A 16,501-nucleotide genomic window follows, 5' to 3' on the forward strand; every position below is an offset into this window, starting at 1 on the left:
GTTCATCCTGATTGGGACTCTCTATGCTTCCTGGACTTGTGTGACTTTTTTCTTCCCTAAGTCAGGGAAGTTTTCTGTCGTTATTTCTTCAAGCAGGTTTTCTATTCCTTGCTCAGCTTCTTCTCCTTCTGGCACCCCTATTATGTGAATGGTGTTTCATTCCACATTATCCCAAATCTTCCTTAAACTCTCCTCCTTCTTTTTCCCCCCTAATTGCTGCTCTGATTGGGTTTGTTTTTTTCTACCTTGACTTCTAACTCAGTGATTCAGTCCTCAACCTCTTCTAGTCTACTGTTGAATCCTTCCTTTATTACAGCTATATCATCCTTAAATTCCTCTTGATTCTTATTCATGTTGGTGTATTTCTAATTCACCCAATAATTCTCATTAAGTTGCTTGTAATTCTCACTCAGATGTTTAAGCATCCTTATAGCCATTACTTTGAATTTTTTATCTGACAAAATGCTTGCTTTCCTTTCATTTATTCCCTTTTCTGGTGATTCCTCCTTTTCTTTCATTTGGGGTTTGTTTCTTTGTCTTCCCATTTTAGCAGTCTGGAAATCTGGGGAGCCTAGTGAGGCAGGTGGGCTCACAGAGTTAGTTGTGTGTCCAGAGGTGACTGGTCCCACTGGGTCTCAATAGTACGTCTGATCTTCTGAAGACATTGGTTTAGGTGTGTCAGGTCTCTGTGGCAGGTTCCTACTTCCAGAGGGTGTAAGGTCAGTCTACTGGACAGTGTTGGGCAGTAGGGCTGTTTGCCCAGGGGCTCCATGTAAGACACAATGGTTCATAACAGCTCTGTGTGTCTGGTGGTGTTGGGTCATGGTGGCAGGTCTGCGTGCACTGCATTAAGGCGGGGGGCGGGGGCGGGGACACTGGTCCAGGCATGCTGCTTCCAGATGGCAGGACCCTATGTCCAGGCTGGGCCCATGTCAAAGTGGTGGGGCTGGCTTGTGTTCCATTACTGAGGGAGGAGGGTCAGGCCATGTGCTTTTCCCCTGGTGCTGGGGTCAAGCCAGGTGCACCTCTCACTTTTATGGCAGGACAGGCCAATAACTCTGCTCACAGAGGGATTAGGGCTGCCTGAGTGCTCTGAGGCAGGGCTGTCTGTAGGTCTGCTATGGAAGAATCTGGGATGGCTGGTCACTCATCATTTATTATTTGATGTCCACAATTTTGAACCATATAGACATTTACCTAAATACTAACAATTACACTCTTCTGTATTGTATGTTTATGTTCAAATGAGAGCTCCTGGAGGGTAAAAATCTTGCTTTACTCAGCTTGTGTTTCCAAGATCAAGGATATTGGGGGCTCTTGCTTTAGCCCTTCTTCATTCTTTGGTGGCAGCCACTGGTTCTCCTCAGCTCCCGGGACTCCCTTAGAGCCAGAAGAGTCAGGCTCCTAGGTGGAACCCACTTTGAGCAGCAGCCAGGGCACCAGGCCATGGGGAACGACACCAGTGGCACCCACTGGTAGTCGGATCTACAGTGTGCTCAATGCTTGAGCGAGCAACACCAAGAGCTGCTGTTGCCCACCCCAAGGTTTATTTTTTGAAGAAAACACCATAATTTAGCAATTGGTCAGAGGAGCTGTAATTTATTTCATCAGTTAAGCTTTTCTAAGAGTTACTTTATAAATTAAATAGCTATTTTTATACATTGATTAGATAAATAAATCACAGATTTAAAAGCATTTTAATTTTAAGCTTACACTTGAAAACTTGTGGTTAAAAAATTAGAAGTTTCAGTTTACTGAAAAAGAAGAGAGTTTTTCGTGTTTCTTTAGTAATTCAGTTAAAATTTTAAAATATTAGGATCTTAAAGAAAGAGAAAAATAAAATTATCTATTAAGAATTCACAGTGAGTAAATCAGTATACACTGAATATCTAAAAACTAAAAGAGAAAATTTTGAGTTTTAGATGACATCATGCCCCTGTCAAGCTCTGCTTTGTTTTCTAGTGGGACCAGAGTATCAGATAGTCTTTTATATATATATATATATATATATATATATATATATATATATATATATATACTGATAAAAGAGTAATATGCTAATTAAACCGGGAGACCTTCTGGATGTCCTTCTGGACAAAGCCATGGTGGTGGGGCCAAGGCAGAGGTGGTTAGAAGCAATCAGGCCAGGAGGGGAGAGCAGTTGGGGGCAAGCAGGCCTGCAGGGGGGCAGTTGGGGGCGATCAGGCCAGCAAGGAGGGGCAGCTGGGGGGCAAGAAGGCCAGCAGGTAGAGTGGTTAGGGTGATCAGGCAGGCAGGCAGGTGAGTGGTTAGAATCCAGCGGTTCTGGATTGTGAGAGGGATGTCCGACTGCCTTTGGGATCAGGCTTAAACCACCAGTCGGACATCCCCCAAGGGGTCCCAGATTGGAGAGGGTGCAGGCATGGCTGAGGGACAACCCCCTGTGCACAAATTTCATGCACTGGGCCACTAGTATATATATATATATATATATATATATATATATATATATATATACACACTGAGTGGCCAGATTATTATGATCTCTGAACACATAATAATCTGGCCACTCAGTGTATATCCTTCTTATATAATAAAAGGCTAATATGCAAATTGTCCCCTTGACCAGGAGTTCAACCAGCAGGCAGGCTGGCCAACCTCCCATGTCCCCTCCCCCTGGCCAGGCTGGCCGGACCACACCCATGCACAAATTCATGCACTGGGCCTCATATATATATATATATATATATATATATATATATATATATATATGGAAGGGAGTGGGACAGATAAAAACATCAATGATGAGAGAGAATCATGAATTGGCTGCCTCCTGCAGCACCACACTGTGGATCTAGCCTACAACCCAGGCATGTGCCCTAACCTGGAATCCAACCTTGACTTACTGGTTCATGGGTTGACACTTACCCACTGAGCAACATTGGTCAGGCCAGATAACCTTTTTTTTAAGGTAGGTTCATCTATAAATCCAGTCAACACCTGGGGTATTCTGGGACTTTGGTAGCAGCCCAAAGAGCAAATATTTTCACCTGGAGAAAGTGCCTAAATCCTTTCCTTGGCAAAAGAAAGATTATCATGAGTCTGATTAAGTTTAATCTGTATCAGTGATGTTTTTCTAGCATTCTCGCTATAGATAGGGAGGCTGTGAAAGTAAGGTCTATATTTTCCTTAGATTTTATGGAATACATGTTTATTCAGAGTAACAATAATAAAAAAACATATCAACTTAGAAATTTTATATCTTACGTTTTTAATTTATTATTTTTAAAAATTATTGTTGAAAGCATTACAGATGTCCCCCTGTTTTTCCCCCCATTGAGCCCTTCCACCCCACTTGTGCCCCTTCCCCAGGCCTTTGCTGTACTATTGTCTGTGTCCATGGGTTATGCATATATGCATATAAATTATTTGGTTAATCTCTTCCCACCTCTGAGATTCATCAATCTATTCCATGTTTCCACAGTGTTTCTAAGTATTGATAAGAAAGGCAGTAGAGACATATACAAAATGAAAGCTGCCATGAACATGACAGGTAAAAGATGTACTATTTGTCCAAAAGCAATATGGAAAAAAATACCATGGGTTGCTTGTAGGATTAGGAGAGGCTTGATGAATGGGCTATATCTGAGGGTAAGGTGAGGTTGTGATAAAAAATATATTTATTAAAGTGTCATACAGTTTTAAAATTTAAATATTTTAAATTTATATTTATTGTATTACAGATGCCCCTCTTTTTTCTCCTGCTTCCACTCCCACGCCAGGCCTTCACCCTACTACTGTCTGTATCCATGGGTTATACATATACGCAAATGAGACCTTTGGTTAATTTCTGCCTTGCTTCTGTCTGAGATTTGTCAATCTGTTGCATGCTTCCATGTCTCTGGAACTATTTCATTCATCAGTTTTTGTTCATTTCCCAAAAAGTCTAAGAAATTTTTGGTACTTTTCAAAATGCAAATTAATTGAAATATTGATTATTTTGATCATATAATCTCTATCAAAATGTGTACAGATAATCTGATTAACCTTGTTCATTTTGTAGCTAATATTTATTATAATCTTTTCACATGTCATTTTTATATCATGTTGTTCACTTATATTATTTAAAAAAAATATTTACCTCTCTCTTTCATTCATTTCACCACAAAATCTTTGCTATTAATTCTTTTAGCTGTTTCTCACTTTTCTTTTCTTTAAATCAGGACATCTGCATTCTAATGCTAATTGCTTAAGTTGATTATTTGGAGATTCTTGAAATAATTTCTTAAGTTGTTTTAGTGTTATTACTTAATTTTAAAGAAGACAATTATTTATATTTTGTATTTTTGGTGCAAGTAATTAACATCAGGGATAAATTAATTTTATTTGAGACACTTATTGTTTAATTTTCTGCAGTCTGTGTATGACTAAAGAAACAAACTTAACTAGAGAAACAACATTAAAAATTAATTTTGCTGTGAAGCTAAAACTTCTCTGAAAATAATATCTATTAATTTTTAAAAGAACCTCTAATGGCACTCAGCTTAAACAGACATATTACTAGTAAAACTATTTGCACATCCCACATGTTTGAGGAAGGTCAATAGGTGTATGTAGCTTAGGTATAGGGAGGTGCTACTACTATGTCAAACACAATAGCTGTACTTTTATCAATTTTCTCTGTTATGGTTTGGATTCTGCTAAATTTCCATTAAAAGGTGGGGAAATCTTTTACAGGTTTTATACTTTTCAAATTTTTAAAAATCACTTGTCAAAAGGACAAAGATAAAAGTTATTCAAAGTTCTCCACATCCTCATTTTATTTTCTGCTTCTTTGCCTCTAAACACTTTGTTTCATGCAAGCTTTTTCCTCAGACTTTATCTGAACATATGTTATGGTTTTCTTGATCTCTCTGCCTTTGTGTAGACTTGTAAGCTACATCTTGGAAGCTCTCATTTACTGCTCCCCAAACCCCACACTTTTATCAAAATGTCATCTGTCGCCAAAACCGGTTTGGCTCAGTGGGTAGAGCGTCGGTCTGCGGACTGGAAGGTCCCAGGTTCGATTCCGGTCAAGGGCATGTACAATGGTTGCGGGCACATCCCCCCCGGTGGGGGGTGTGCAGGAGGCAGCTGGTCGATGTCTCTCTCTCATCAATGTTTCTAGCTCTCTATCCCTCTCCCTTCCTCTCTGTGAAAAATCAATAAAATATATTTTTAAAAAAATGTCATCTGTCTTTTCAATGTTTGCTTTAAGTTAAATTTCACCCATAAAGTCTTCTAAGTCATAATGGCAGGAAGCTACCCCTTTATTTATTGTACAACAGTACCATTTATCACTTACTCTTATCACTACATTATATTATAATTATGTAGATTAGATTAAAATGTTCTTACTTTTCAATTAATATATGTATATTGAATGAAGGAAAAATAAGTGAATTATTCATAGATCAGAAATTTTGCAAAAGTAATAAAGTTTTGTTATTTTATTCTTCAAGTTTCAAGCACTACAAAAATTAAAAAGTATGTTTAACTAAATCAAATTGCTATCATGTAATTTTACAACTCTAGGAGTCAATATTGATCCTATAGTCTCAGATTCAGAGCTTCTCTGAGTGATAGTTGTCTATATTTTAAAATTAAAAATTCATTAATTTTCAGAGTTATATTTTGTATGAATTGTAGTTGTGTATTTTAATTAGGCCTTCAAAACTTTACTTTCTCATAATTAGAATTGTATGCCTGAAATGTAATTTTATTTTTTCTTGAGAATTCTCCTAAACCTGGAATTAATCCATTAACACATAAATCTTATATTTATATATCATGTTGAAGGCATGTACTTTTTATACTTTGTAACATGTTATTTAATTTAAAAATAGTTTCTAATTTTACAATTGAGACATGATGACATCTAGATTAAATTATTGAACTGAAGAAAGAATCAAGAAACATCCTTTTCCAGCATCTTTTAGATAATCTAATTAACCTATCCCAAATTTAACGGCATTGGTGACCAAAAACAATATTAATACATTAGCATTGATGCAGTTGTAGACAGATACAGAAATCTATAGGAAAAGTAAATTCTTAGAAAATTATTATGCCTGTTTTCTTCTTTCAGCAAATACACTGAGTGGCCAGATTATTATGATCTCTGAACGCATAATAATCTGGCCACTCAGTGTGTGTGTGTGTGTGTGTGTGGTTGTGTGTGTGTGTGTGTGTGTATATATATATATATATATATATATATATATATTAGAGTTTCGGTGCATGAATTCGTGCATGGGTGGGGTCCTGCCAGCCTGGCCAGGGGGAGGGGACATGGGTGGTTGGCTGGCCTGCCTGCTGGTCAAAATCCTGGTCGAGGGGACAATTTGCATATTAGCCTTTTATTATATAGGATATACACTGAGTGGCCAGATTATTATGCATTCAGAGATCATAATAATCTGGCCACTCAGTGTATATTTTATAATTAAAATATCAATTTTAGAGGGGCAGTGTTATATAGTACATGCAATACTATCCTGAATATTATTAGGAATCCTGATTAGGAATTAGCTATTTGTCTTCCCCCTTATGCACCTGAAATTGTCACCTCTGTAGAATGATGGTTTGGAACTTGTAAATATCTAAGTTGTTTTCTCCAATACAATCCCTTTATAGCTTTAGGTTTACACAATATAGGAAAAATTCTCAAAAAGTAATATCATATTTGTACAAATATTCTCTAGAAGAACAAAAACAAAAGGATCTGTATCCTATATAATAAAAGGCTAATATGCAAATAGACTGAAAAGCAGAACAACTGAACAACAGGTTGCTATGATGTGCGCTGACAACCAGGGGGCGCACGTGAAACATTGCAGGCATCGGCAGCAGGTGGCAGAGCACAGAATATGGTGGGCAAGGGTCTCTGCGGGATGGTGGAGCAGGTGAGTGGGGGCACCAGACCAAGGTGGGGCACCAGTCACTGTCATGAGGGCAAGCCTCTGGTGGTTAATGAAAATTATTTGCTTCCATGTGCTGTGATCTCGCCTGGAGCTTGAATCTGCTGCCAGTGCTGGGGCCCCACTCACTCCTGCTGCCAGTGCTGGCCCCACTCACACCCGCTGCTAGCACACGGCACTGGCTGCAATCACTTGGTGCCATCAGTGGGTGCAAGCAGCGGCTGCAGGCCCCTATCACCCCTGAGGGCTTCCCCACCTTCCCCTGCTCCTGAGGGGTGATTGGGGCAGCAGATGCTGCTAGCACCCACAGACGGCAATGGCCCCACTCACACCCGCTAATGGTGCTGGCCCCAGTTGCTCTGTGCCTCCAGTGGGTGTGAGCAGGGCCAATGCCATCAGCATGTGGGAGTGGTGGTAGAGGGAACAGGGCTGCTGGCAGACAGGGGACAGGGGACTGCGGTGGGAGGGGCTGAGCAGGGGCGAGGAGGATGGGCTGAGACCTGCCCCTGTGCCCACTGCAACCTCACAGCCCCTAGTTCCTTTTAAGGTGCACAAATTCGTGCCCTGGGCCCCTAGTATACTCATAAAAGTTCTTCAAAATTCAATATTTACTTCTTCATGTAATGCATGGGAAAGATGATAGATGAACTTTTTGTTAAATAAAGAAAATAAAAGTAATAATAAATCTTCAGGTTGATTTTTGTGACAGTAGAAATTCTTCCATGCGTTAAACAGAGGAAGAAAAAATGCCTTAGAAGTGTCCTTTAAGGCAGCTATATTCAATTTAATAAGAAAGGTTCAGCATCTCTAGTAACCCTTGGGTCTCTTCAATGTAGTACTCTAATTCATACATAAAAGTGAGAACAAGCATGATGAAACATAAGGCCTGACGAAACAATTCAATAATTCTATCAAAATGTAGTTCAGCAGTTACCCAGTCCATGAAATGCTCATTAAGAAGCTGAGGCAATATGAACAGGGTATACAGGTTAACCTTTGCATATTAATGAGCATTGTGTCATAACATTTATGGCTCTTGTTGTTCCACATGCAGGGAACATTGAGATTAGATCTGGGCTATATAACTGTTAAATGGATTTATGGTCATGCATACTGGTGTTTTAAAACAGTAGTCTCTTAACAGCCACAAATGCCCTATTTATATGCAGGTACTTGGCACCTACCTACCTTATTTCTTGAGCCTCAGATTACTTTTGCCATAGATTTCCAACCTACAACACAGACCTACCACTAACAGTTTTATGAAGCCATATGCCCTTCAGAAACAATGCAATTTTTGTTTTCCTGCCATAATAATGTACATTATCCAAATGTTTCATAAAATCTTTCATTTAAAGGATCAAACCAAGATGTCAGATAAAAATAACTGCAGCTAACATGTAACTAAACAAGACTCTAAGTGTTGGAATTAAAATAATGGTTTTCTGCTTTACTAACAGCATGAGCTCTCTTCACTATAAAAACTCCAAGCAAACAAGAAGGGAGGAGAGTGCGATATACACATTTATTCATTCATTTCTAAGCATTTTAAAATATTTTAAAAATAGAAAACAACAAATATCAATAATGTAGTTGCTATCTCCTCCATTTCTAGCAAGTCTTGCCTCACCCACAGAGCCCTCCTCCACATGTGTATTAGATTATGAATTAAACATATATCTTTAAAATTAATAGTTCCATAACATTTTATTTCAAAGCTATCACATTTCAAAATTTATTGCATTTTTGTATGCAAACTAAGCTTGCATATTTTTAGTTTGGTTGTAATGCAATACTAAGAAAATCTGGTAAATTATTTAAAAAACCAAAGTGATATGGTAGAACCAGACCTTATCAATAGCAAGTTACCTACACAGCATAACTTTTTGGAGTACAATATTGGGTGTAGATATTCAACATTAATCAAAATCACTTTAGTTGAATAAATAGGAAATTAGAAAAATGGAGATGGAATTGCAGAAGTCCCAAAGCAATTCAATAACTTCATTAAACAATGTCAACTCATTAAGCAGAACTCATCGTTTTCTGTTATTATTTCCATTATTTATATGAATCCAAGTAAACTTCTTTACAAAATATATGCATTTAAGCCATGTTGAACAGCTAACACATTAATTACCAAATCATGCACAATCTTAAATGTAGGCCTAATAATTAAGATGTTTTTATATATTTTATGTTTATGTTTTATACATGTGTTTATCTGTGAAGAAAAACACTTTTTTTTTTCAAAATCTAACTGGAAGCTTTTACAAAATAGTATTTTTGTCTCTCTGCTCGAGGGGGGGGGGGGGGGCACCTCCATTCCACAACTCCCCTCCTCTTACCAGTCTCTACATGGCTTCTTCAGTTCTCTTTAGATATAATATTTCAGATGAGCTACACTTCAATTGATTTTTCAAGTTGATTGCTCTGTAGTTTAGCTGTAAATTTGGTCTGTGGCTGGGAGCAAGTGCACACAGCCCCCAGGTACTCTGCAACCATCTTGAAGATATTTCTTGTACTTTTTGAGAGAAGAAATATCTTTGTGTTCTTGATTGTCAGGTGCATTAACATGATATATTGTAACTGCTTCAAAATACACTGACAGAGTAGAGTACGATAAGAAGGGAGAGGAGCCGAAACCGGTTTGGCTCAGTGGATAGAGCGTCGGCCTGCGGACTCAAGGGTCCCAGGTTCGATTCCGGTCAAGGGCATGTACCTTGGTTGCGGGCATATCCCCAGTAGGGGGTGTGCAAGAGACAGCTGATCGATGTTTCTCTCTCATCGATGTTTCTGACTCTCTATCCCTCTCTCTTCCTCTCTGTAAAAAATCAATAAAATATATTTTTTTAAAAAAAGAAGGGACAGGAAAGGTATACTAGGATACTTTTTAAAAAATACAAAGTTATCACTATACTATACATACATTATGAAGTAAAGATATGACTTAGAGAATGGCAATATCTAATATTTCTAAGATGTTTGGGTAAAAGAAAAATTATAGTTAAAATTGAGATTAAGAATATGTAGAATTTAATTTTAATGAAATAATTTTAGATGCTGATTTTCAAATTCATATTTTACATGTTTCATCTTTACCTGTATATTTTTACTGTGACATTATAGTGAGACTGGAGGCCCGGTTCATGAAATTTGTGCATGGGGGGGTGTATCCCTCAGCCTAGCCTGCACACTCTCCAATCTGGGACCCCTCTCATAATCCAGGACTGCTGGCCTGCCTACCTGCCTTATTGCCCCTAACCACTTCTGCCTGCAAGCCTGATTACCCCCTAACCACTTCCCTGCCAGCCTGATTGACGTCTAACTGCTCCCCTGCTGGCCTGATTGACCCTAACTGTCCTCCCCTGTCAGCGTGGTCACCCCGAACTGCCCTCCCCTGGAGGCCTGGTCACCCCCAACTGCCTTCCCTGCAGGCTTGATCACACCCAACTTCCCTCCCCTGCAAGCCTGGTTCCCCCCTAACTGCTCTCCCCTGCTAGCCTGGTAACCCCCAACTGCCCTTCCCTGCAGTCCTGGTTCTCCCCAACTGCCCTTCCCTGCAGGCCTGGGTCCTCCCCAACTGTCCTCCCCTGCTGGTCATCTTGTGGTGGCCATCTTGTGTCCACATGGGGGCAACCATCTTGTGTGTTGGGGTGATGGTCAATTTGCATATTACTCTTTTATTAGCTAGGACGAGAGGCCCGGTGCACGAAACTTGTGTACAGGGGCTGGGAGGTGTCCCTCAGCCCAGCCTGCACCCTCTCCAATCTGGGACCCCTTGAGGGATGTCCAACTGCCCGTTTAGGCCCGATTTGGGATCGGGCCTAAACGGGCAGTTGGACATCCCTCTCACAATCCAAGACTGCTGGCTCCCAACTCCTCGCCTGCCTGCCTTCCTGATTGCCCCTAACCACTTCTGCCTGCCAGCCTGATCACCTTCTAACCACTCCTCTGCCAGCCTGACTGATGTCTAACTGCTCTCCTGCCAGCCTGTTTTCCCCCAACTTCCCTCCTCTGCCAGCCTGGTCACCCCTAACTGCCCTCCTCTGCAGGGTTGATCACCTCCAACTGCCCTCCCTTGCAAGCCTGGTCCCTCTCAACTGCACTCCCTTGCAGGCCTGGTGCCTCCCAACTGCCCTCCCCTGCTGGCCATCTTGTGGTGGCCATCTTGTGTCCACATGTGGTCAGGATCTTTGACCACATGGGGGCAGCTATCTTGATCTTGTGTGTTGGAGTGATGGTCAATCTGCATATTACTCTTTTATTAGATAGGGTAGAGGCCTGGTGCATGGGTGGGGACCAGCTGTTTTGCCTTGAAGGGTGTCCAGGATCAGGGTGAGGGTTCCCTTGGGGTGTGGGGCAGCCTGAGCGAGGGGCCTGTGGTGGTTTGCAGGCCAGCCACGCCCCTGGCGACCCAAGCAGAGGCCCTAGTATCTGGAATTCATTTACCTTCTACAATTGAAACTTTGTATCCTGGAGTGGAGCCAAACCTCCTGCTCGCCCTGAGGCTGGCAGCCATTTCTGTTAGGGTTAATTAACCTTCTATAATTAAAACTTTGTATCCTTGAGTTGAGGCCTGGGCCCACCAGAGTGTGTGGAAAGCTTGGCTTCCTCTGTTGCCGGGGAAACCCAAGCCTCCCTTCTGGTAGCCATCTTGGTTGGGGTTAATTTGCATACTCGCCCTGATTGGCTGGTGGGCGTGGCTTGGCTTGTGGGTGTGGCTTATGTAGCCGAATGATGGTTAATTTGCATATTAATCTTTTATTAGAGAGGATAGTGATATCTTTAAGACTGATGATATAAGGAAGCCATATGTAGTTGGCAATTAATGTCTTGTTGAAGTTAATGACTTATCTTTCAATAAGTGACATGACTATAATAAGTGAAAATAAAATTTATTCATACATTATTTTGTCTTCTGAGGCATAAATATTTTAGCCCAACAAAATGAATAACTCTGGTTATCTGTAGTGTGTGCCCCTTGAATTATGACTTCAAGAGAAATCATAATTTAGCATTGACTCCAATAAGTATTCGGAGGTCTAGTACACATTTTTGTACTTTTAGTTCTAGTCAATTATTAAATTTTCTGTCATTACTTCATTGTCTTGATTGTGTGAACAGTTGGGCAAAGATGAAACATATCTACTCTTTTATCTTAATTAGTTTTTATGAACTATATATTCTTACATTGTAATAACATAATATTTATTTTCAGATATATGTTTTAATTCTTAAAATTAACCTTGACACTACATTAAGTAACTTAGGTCATATTATGTTAAATCACTAAGGTGCCTGTGCTATCAATGCATCTTTTCCCTTAATTTGTGTGTAATGTGTTACACAATACATATTTAATTTCTTGGAGCTCTTTAGAAATTTAATAGTGGGGGCAAAATATAATCCCGTTAAATAAACAAGGATAACATCAAATTTTCCCCATTCTTAAGTTTATTTAAATTGTTACTCATTTTTCTTTAAATATCTAGAAATTAAAGAAAATGGAACATTATCTTTTGGGTGGGGGATGTATGATTAGGAGGAAATAATAATTTTTTCTCAATTTATTTTGTACCCTAATACTTACAATTTTAAATGACAAAGGGCAATTACATATTCCTTTATAATCTCCCACCTCTCCCACCTACAAGAAAACAATTTTAAAAATTTTAAAAATAACAGTGCCAAATTGTATTTGCTTCAAGGATTACAAACAAGTATTACAGGGGCCAGGCAGATAAAATAAATGAGTAAAATGGGCCTCATATAAAACTGTATGTGGTACCACAAGGACTTTGGCTAAATGGAGATGAAATTCTGGGTCTAAAATGGACAATGTGGGGAGGTAGAGGAGGGCATAGGGGAAATAAATGGTGATGGAAGGATATTTGACTTGGGGTGCTAAACACACAATACAATGTACAGATGATGTGTTGTGTAATTTTGAAACTGAAACTGTATATTTTTTATATAGTGTCACCCCAATAAATTCAATAAAAAAATACATAAATAAATAAATAATAAAATTGGCAATGGCTATTTGGTCCAAGTAATGAGGAAGTAGGGCTGTAATGTTAGAAATATACAACATTCTTCAAGAAAAACAGAAGGCAGCAGGAAAAGAATACCAAATATAAGATGGATTCACTCCGTTAAATAAGCCATTGTTAGAAGTCTAAAGGAGCTGAGTTGGGCTGTTGAGCACAGGACATTGTGGACATCATTCATTCATAGAGTGGCCAGAAGTTGGAGCCTACTCAATAGCATGTAACACATAGTAACCAGGTCCCCACTTATATCTAAGTCTAATTTAATTCAACAATTACAATAATAAAAACAAAAACTAATAACTCTGCATTGGCAGTATTATATATTTGGATTGAGGTATGCAACTAAAAGTGAAAAAGAAAGAGGAAAGGGTAACTATATGGCTGCTCCTGATGTAACATTTAAATTACTTTTTAAACCTGTCCTTATTTCACAAAGGATGTAAGGATAGTGTTTCCATTCTCAAAATTTACAACACTAGAGGCCCAATGCACGAAATTCTTGGGGTGGGAATGGTTGGGGGGTTAATTGGGAAAAAAGAAGACATATGTAAAATTTAAGATAACAATAAAAAAGGAGTAGGCCTTGCTTCCCCTGGCTGCCGGCACTGGCTTCCCTCTGGCACCAGGGACCAGGGCTTCCCTTGCAACTCTGGCTTCATCCAGAAGGACGGAAGGATGAAAATCCTGTCTAATTAGAATATTATGCTTTTATTATTATAAATAAGCATAAAACAAATATAGTAAAGATGATCAATCTAATTGAAAAGTGGAGGGCTAAAACAAATGAATCCAGGAATAGCGAGATTCAAAACTCCTGCAATTAGGTAAAGTACTTGGCATCAACTTCTATATTAACAGAGAACACTAATAAATTACAAGGAATATTTTAGGTACCTATTAATATAACATAGTTTACTAAATATATATTTTAATAATAATCATGCTTAGAAACTTGGCAATAAATACATTGGATAAAGCATATATGTTTCCTAGAAGTAGTAATTAATTTGGCCCATATATCACATTTTATCACACTATCTTATAAAAGTTTTCATTCATTACATGGAATCAATTTTCAAACAATTAGAAACATTTATGTATCAGATATGCTCATCAATAATGGTTAAAATACATGCATGTATATAATACTAGGAAAACTAGAACAAAAATTTGAAGATTACTAACCTACTCATTAAATAAAAATTTTGCACATTTTGTCAAGATTATTCTTTTGTATTATTGCAAATCATTGCACTTATTTATTCCTGTGCTCCCATTTCTAAAAAAAAACAACCCTTGAATCTACAAGCATACATCAGAGGTAGTGCAGGTTTGGTTTCGGACCACTCCAATAAAGTGACTAACACAATAAAATGAATGTCTTGGTTTTCCAGTGTACATAAACATTATGTTTATACTGTACTTTAGTCTGTTAAGAGTTTAATAGAATTATATCTCAAAAAGCAATGCACATACTTTAATTAAAAATGCTTTATTCTTAAGAATTGCTAACCATTATTAAACTGTGATGTTTTTTGATAGCACTTTACAAACAGTAAAACTTCTTTCAAAATTGGAGTTCTTCCTCTCAAACCCCACTTCTGCTTTATCAACTAAGTTTATGTATTATTCTAAACCCTTTGTTGTCATTTCAACAATCTTCACAGATTCTTCACAAGGAGTGGATTCCATCTCAATAAATCACTTTCTTTGCTCTACTATAAGAAACAACTTCTCATCCGTTACAGTTTTATCATGAGACTTGAGGCCCAGTGCACAAAATTCGTGCCTGGGGGGGTCCCTTCAGCCCAGCCTGCACCCTCTCCAATCTGGAACCCCTTGGGGGATGTCCGACTGCTGGTTTAGGCCCGATCCCTCTCATAATCCAGGACTGCTGGCTCCTAACTGCTCACCTGCCTGCCTGCCTGATTGCCCCTAACTGCCCCCAACTGCCTGCCTGGTCACCCCCAACTGCACCCCCTGCCAGCATCACTTATAATATCCACAACAAGATGTTTAACTTTTGCTTCTTTGCTTTGCTAATGAATAGTGCTTAAGAGCTAATGTGGGACTAATTAGCATTCAGGTATCTTAGTTTGCTGTAATTTGGTTACATCTTCAGGCTCCACTTCTAATTCTAGTTCTCTTGCAATTCCTAATACAGATGCAGTTACTTCTTCCACTGAAGTCTTGAACCCCTCAAAGTCATCTGTGAGGGTCTGGATCAACATCTTCCAAACTCTTATTTGTGTTAATATTTTTACCTCTTATCATGAATTACTAATCTACATTCTAATAGCATCTAGAATGGTGAAGTCTTTTCAAATGTTTTCAGTTTACTTTGCCCAGATCCATCAGAGAAATCACTATCTATGGTAGCTGTAGCCTTACAAAATGTATATTTTAAATAATAAGGCTTGAAAGTCAAAAATTACTTCTTGATCTGTGGGCTGCAGGATGGGTGTAGTGTTAGGAGGCATGAAAACAACTTTAATATATATTTTTTTATATCTCCAACAGAGCTCATGGGTGACCAAGTGGATTGTCAATGAACAGTTATCTTTTGAAATGAATCTTTTCTTCTGAGCAGTCGGTCTCAACTGTGGGCTTAACATATTCATTAAACCGAGTTGTCAATAGATGCGCTGTCATCCAGGCTTTGTTGTTCTATTTACAGAGCAGACAGTGTGGAGTTAGCATAATTCTTAAGGGTCATGTCATGGGATTTTGGAATGATAAATATATTTGCTTGAATTTAATTACCAGCTGCATAGCCCCTATCAAGCCTGCATTTTGAAGCCAAGGATTGACTTCTCCTCTGTTGCTATGAAAGCCCTAGATGGTATCACCTTCCAATATGACTATTTTTTTCTACATTGAAAACCCATTATTCAATGTGGCCATCTTCAGTAATTATTTTAGTTAGATCTTCTGGATAACTTGCTGCCAATTCTACATCAGCTCTTGCTGCTTCACCTTAACACTTTATGTTATGGCAATGGCTTTTTTTTTCTTTAAACCTTAAGAACCAACTTCTGCAGTTTCCTCACCTCTATCAACTTCCACAGAATTGAAGAAAGTTAGGGCCTTGCTCTGAATTATGTTTGGCTCAAGGAAATGTTGTGGCTGGTTAGATCTTCTATTCATACCATTAACATTTTCTTTATATCAACAATAAGGCTGTTTTGCTTACTTATTTTTCATGTTTTCACTGAGGTAATACTTAATTTCCTTTTACAAATTAAAAGTATATGGCAAAAATTACATGGCAAAAGTCTTCTTATATCTTCAAACTAAGACACCGGAATGCTAATTAGTCCCACATTAGCTCTTAAGCACTATTCATTAGCAAAGCAAAGAAGCAAAAGTTAAACATCTTGTTGTGGATATTGTAAGTGACATCTGAGCAAAAATTTGAAAGGGATAAGGGAGTAAACCATATGATCTGGGGAAAGGTGATTCCATGCATAAAGAACAAAATTGAAAAAGAACCAGATATATGCATCA

General features: G+C 38.6%; 1 protein-coding gene across 7 annotated transcripts in view; it reads left to right on the forward strand.

Moving 5' to 3' along the window:
• The window catches only part of PCDH11X (protocadherin 11 X-linked), a gene marked incomplete at both ends in the record, with an annotated part of 1,090,738 nt that overhangs the window by 369,135 nt on the left and 705,102 nt on the right, over nucleotides 1-16,501 (forward strand). The window lies entirely within an intron of this gene.

This window comes from Cnephaeus nilssonii (assembly GCF_951640355.1).
Source record: "Cnephaeus nilssonii genome assembly, chromosome: X".
In the NCBI taxonomy this organism is placed as follows: domain Eukaryota; kingdom Metazoa; phylum Chordata; class Mammalia; order Chiroptera; family Vespertilionidae; genus Cnephaeus; species Cnephaeus nilssonii.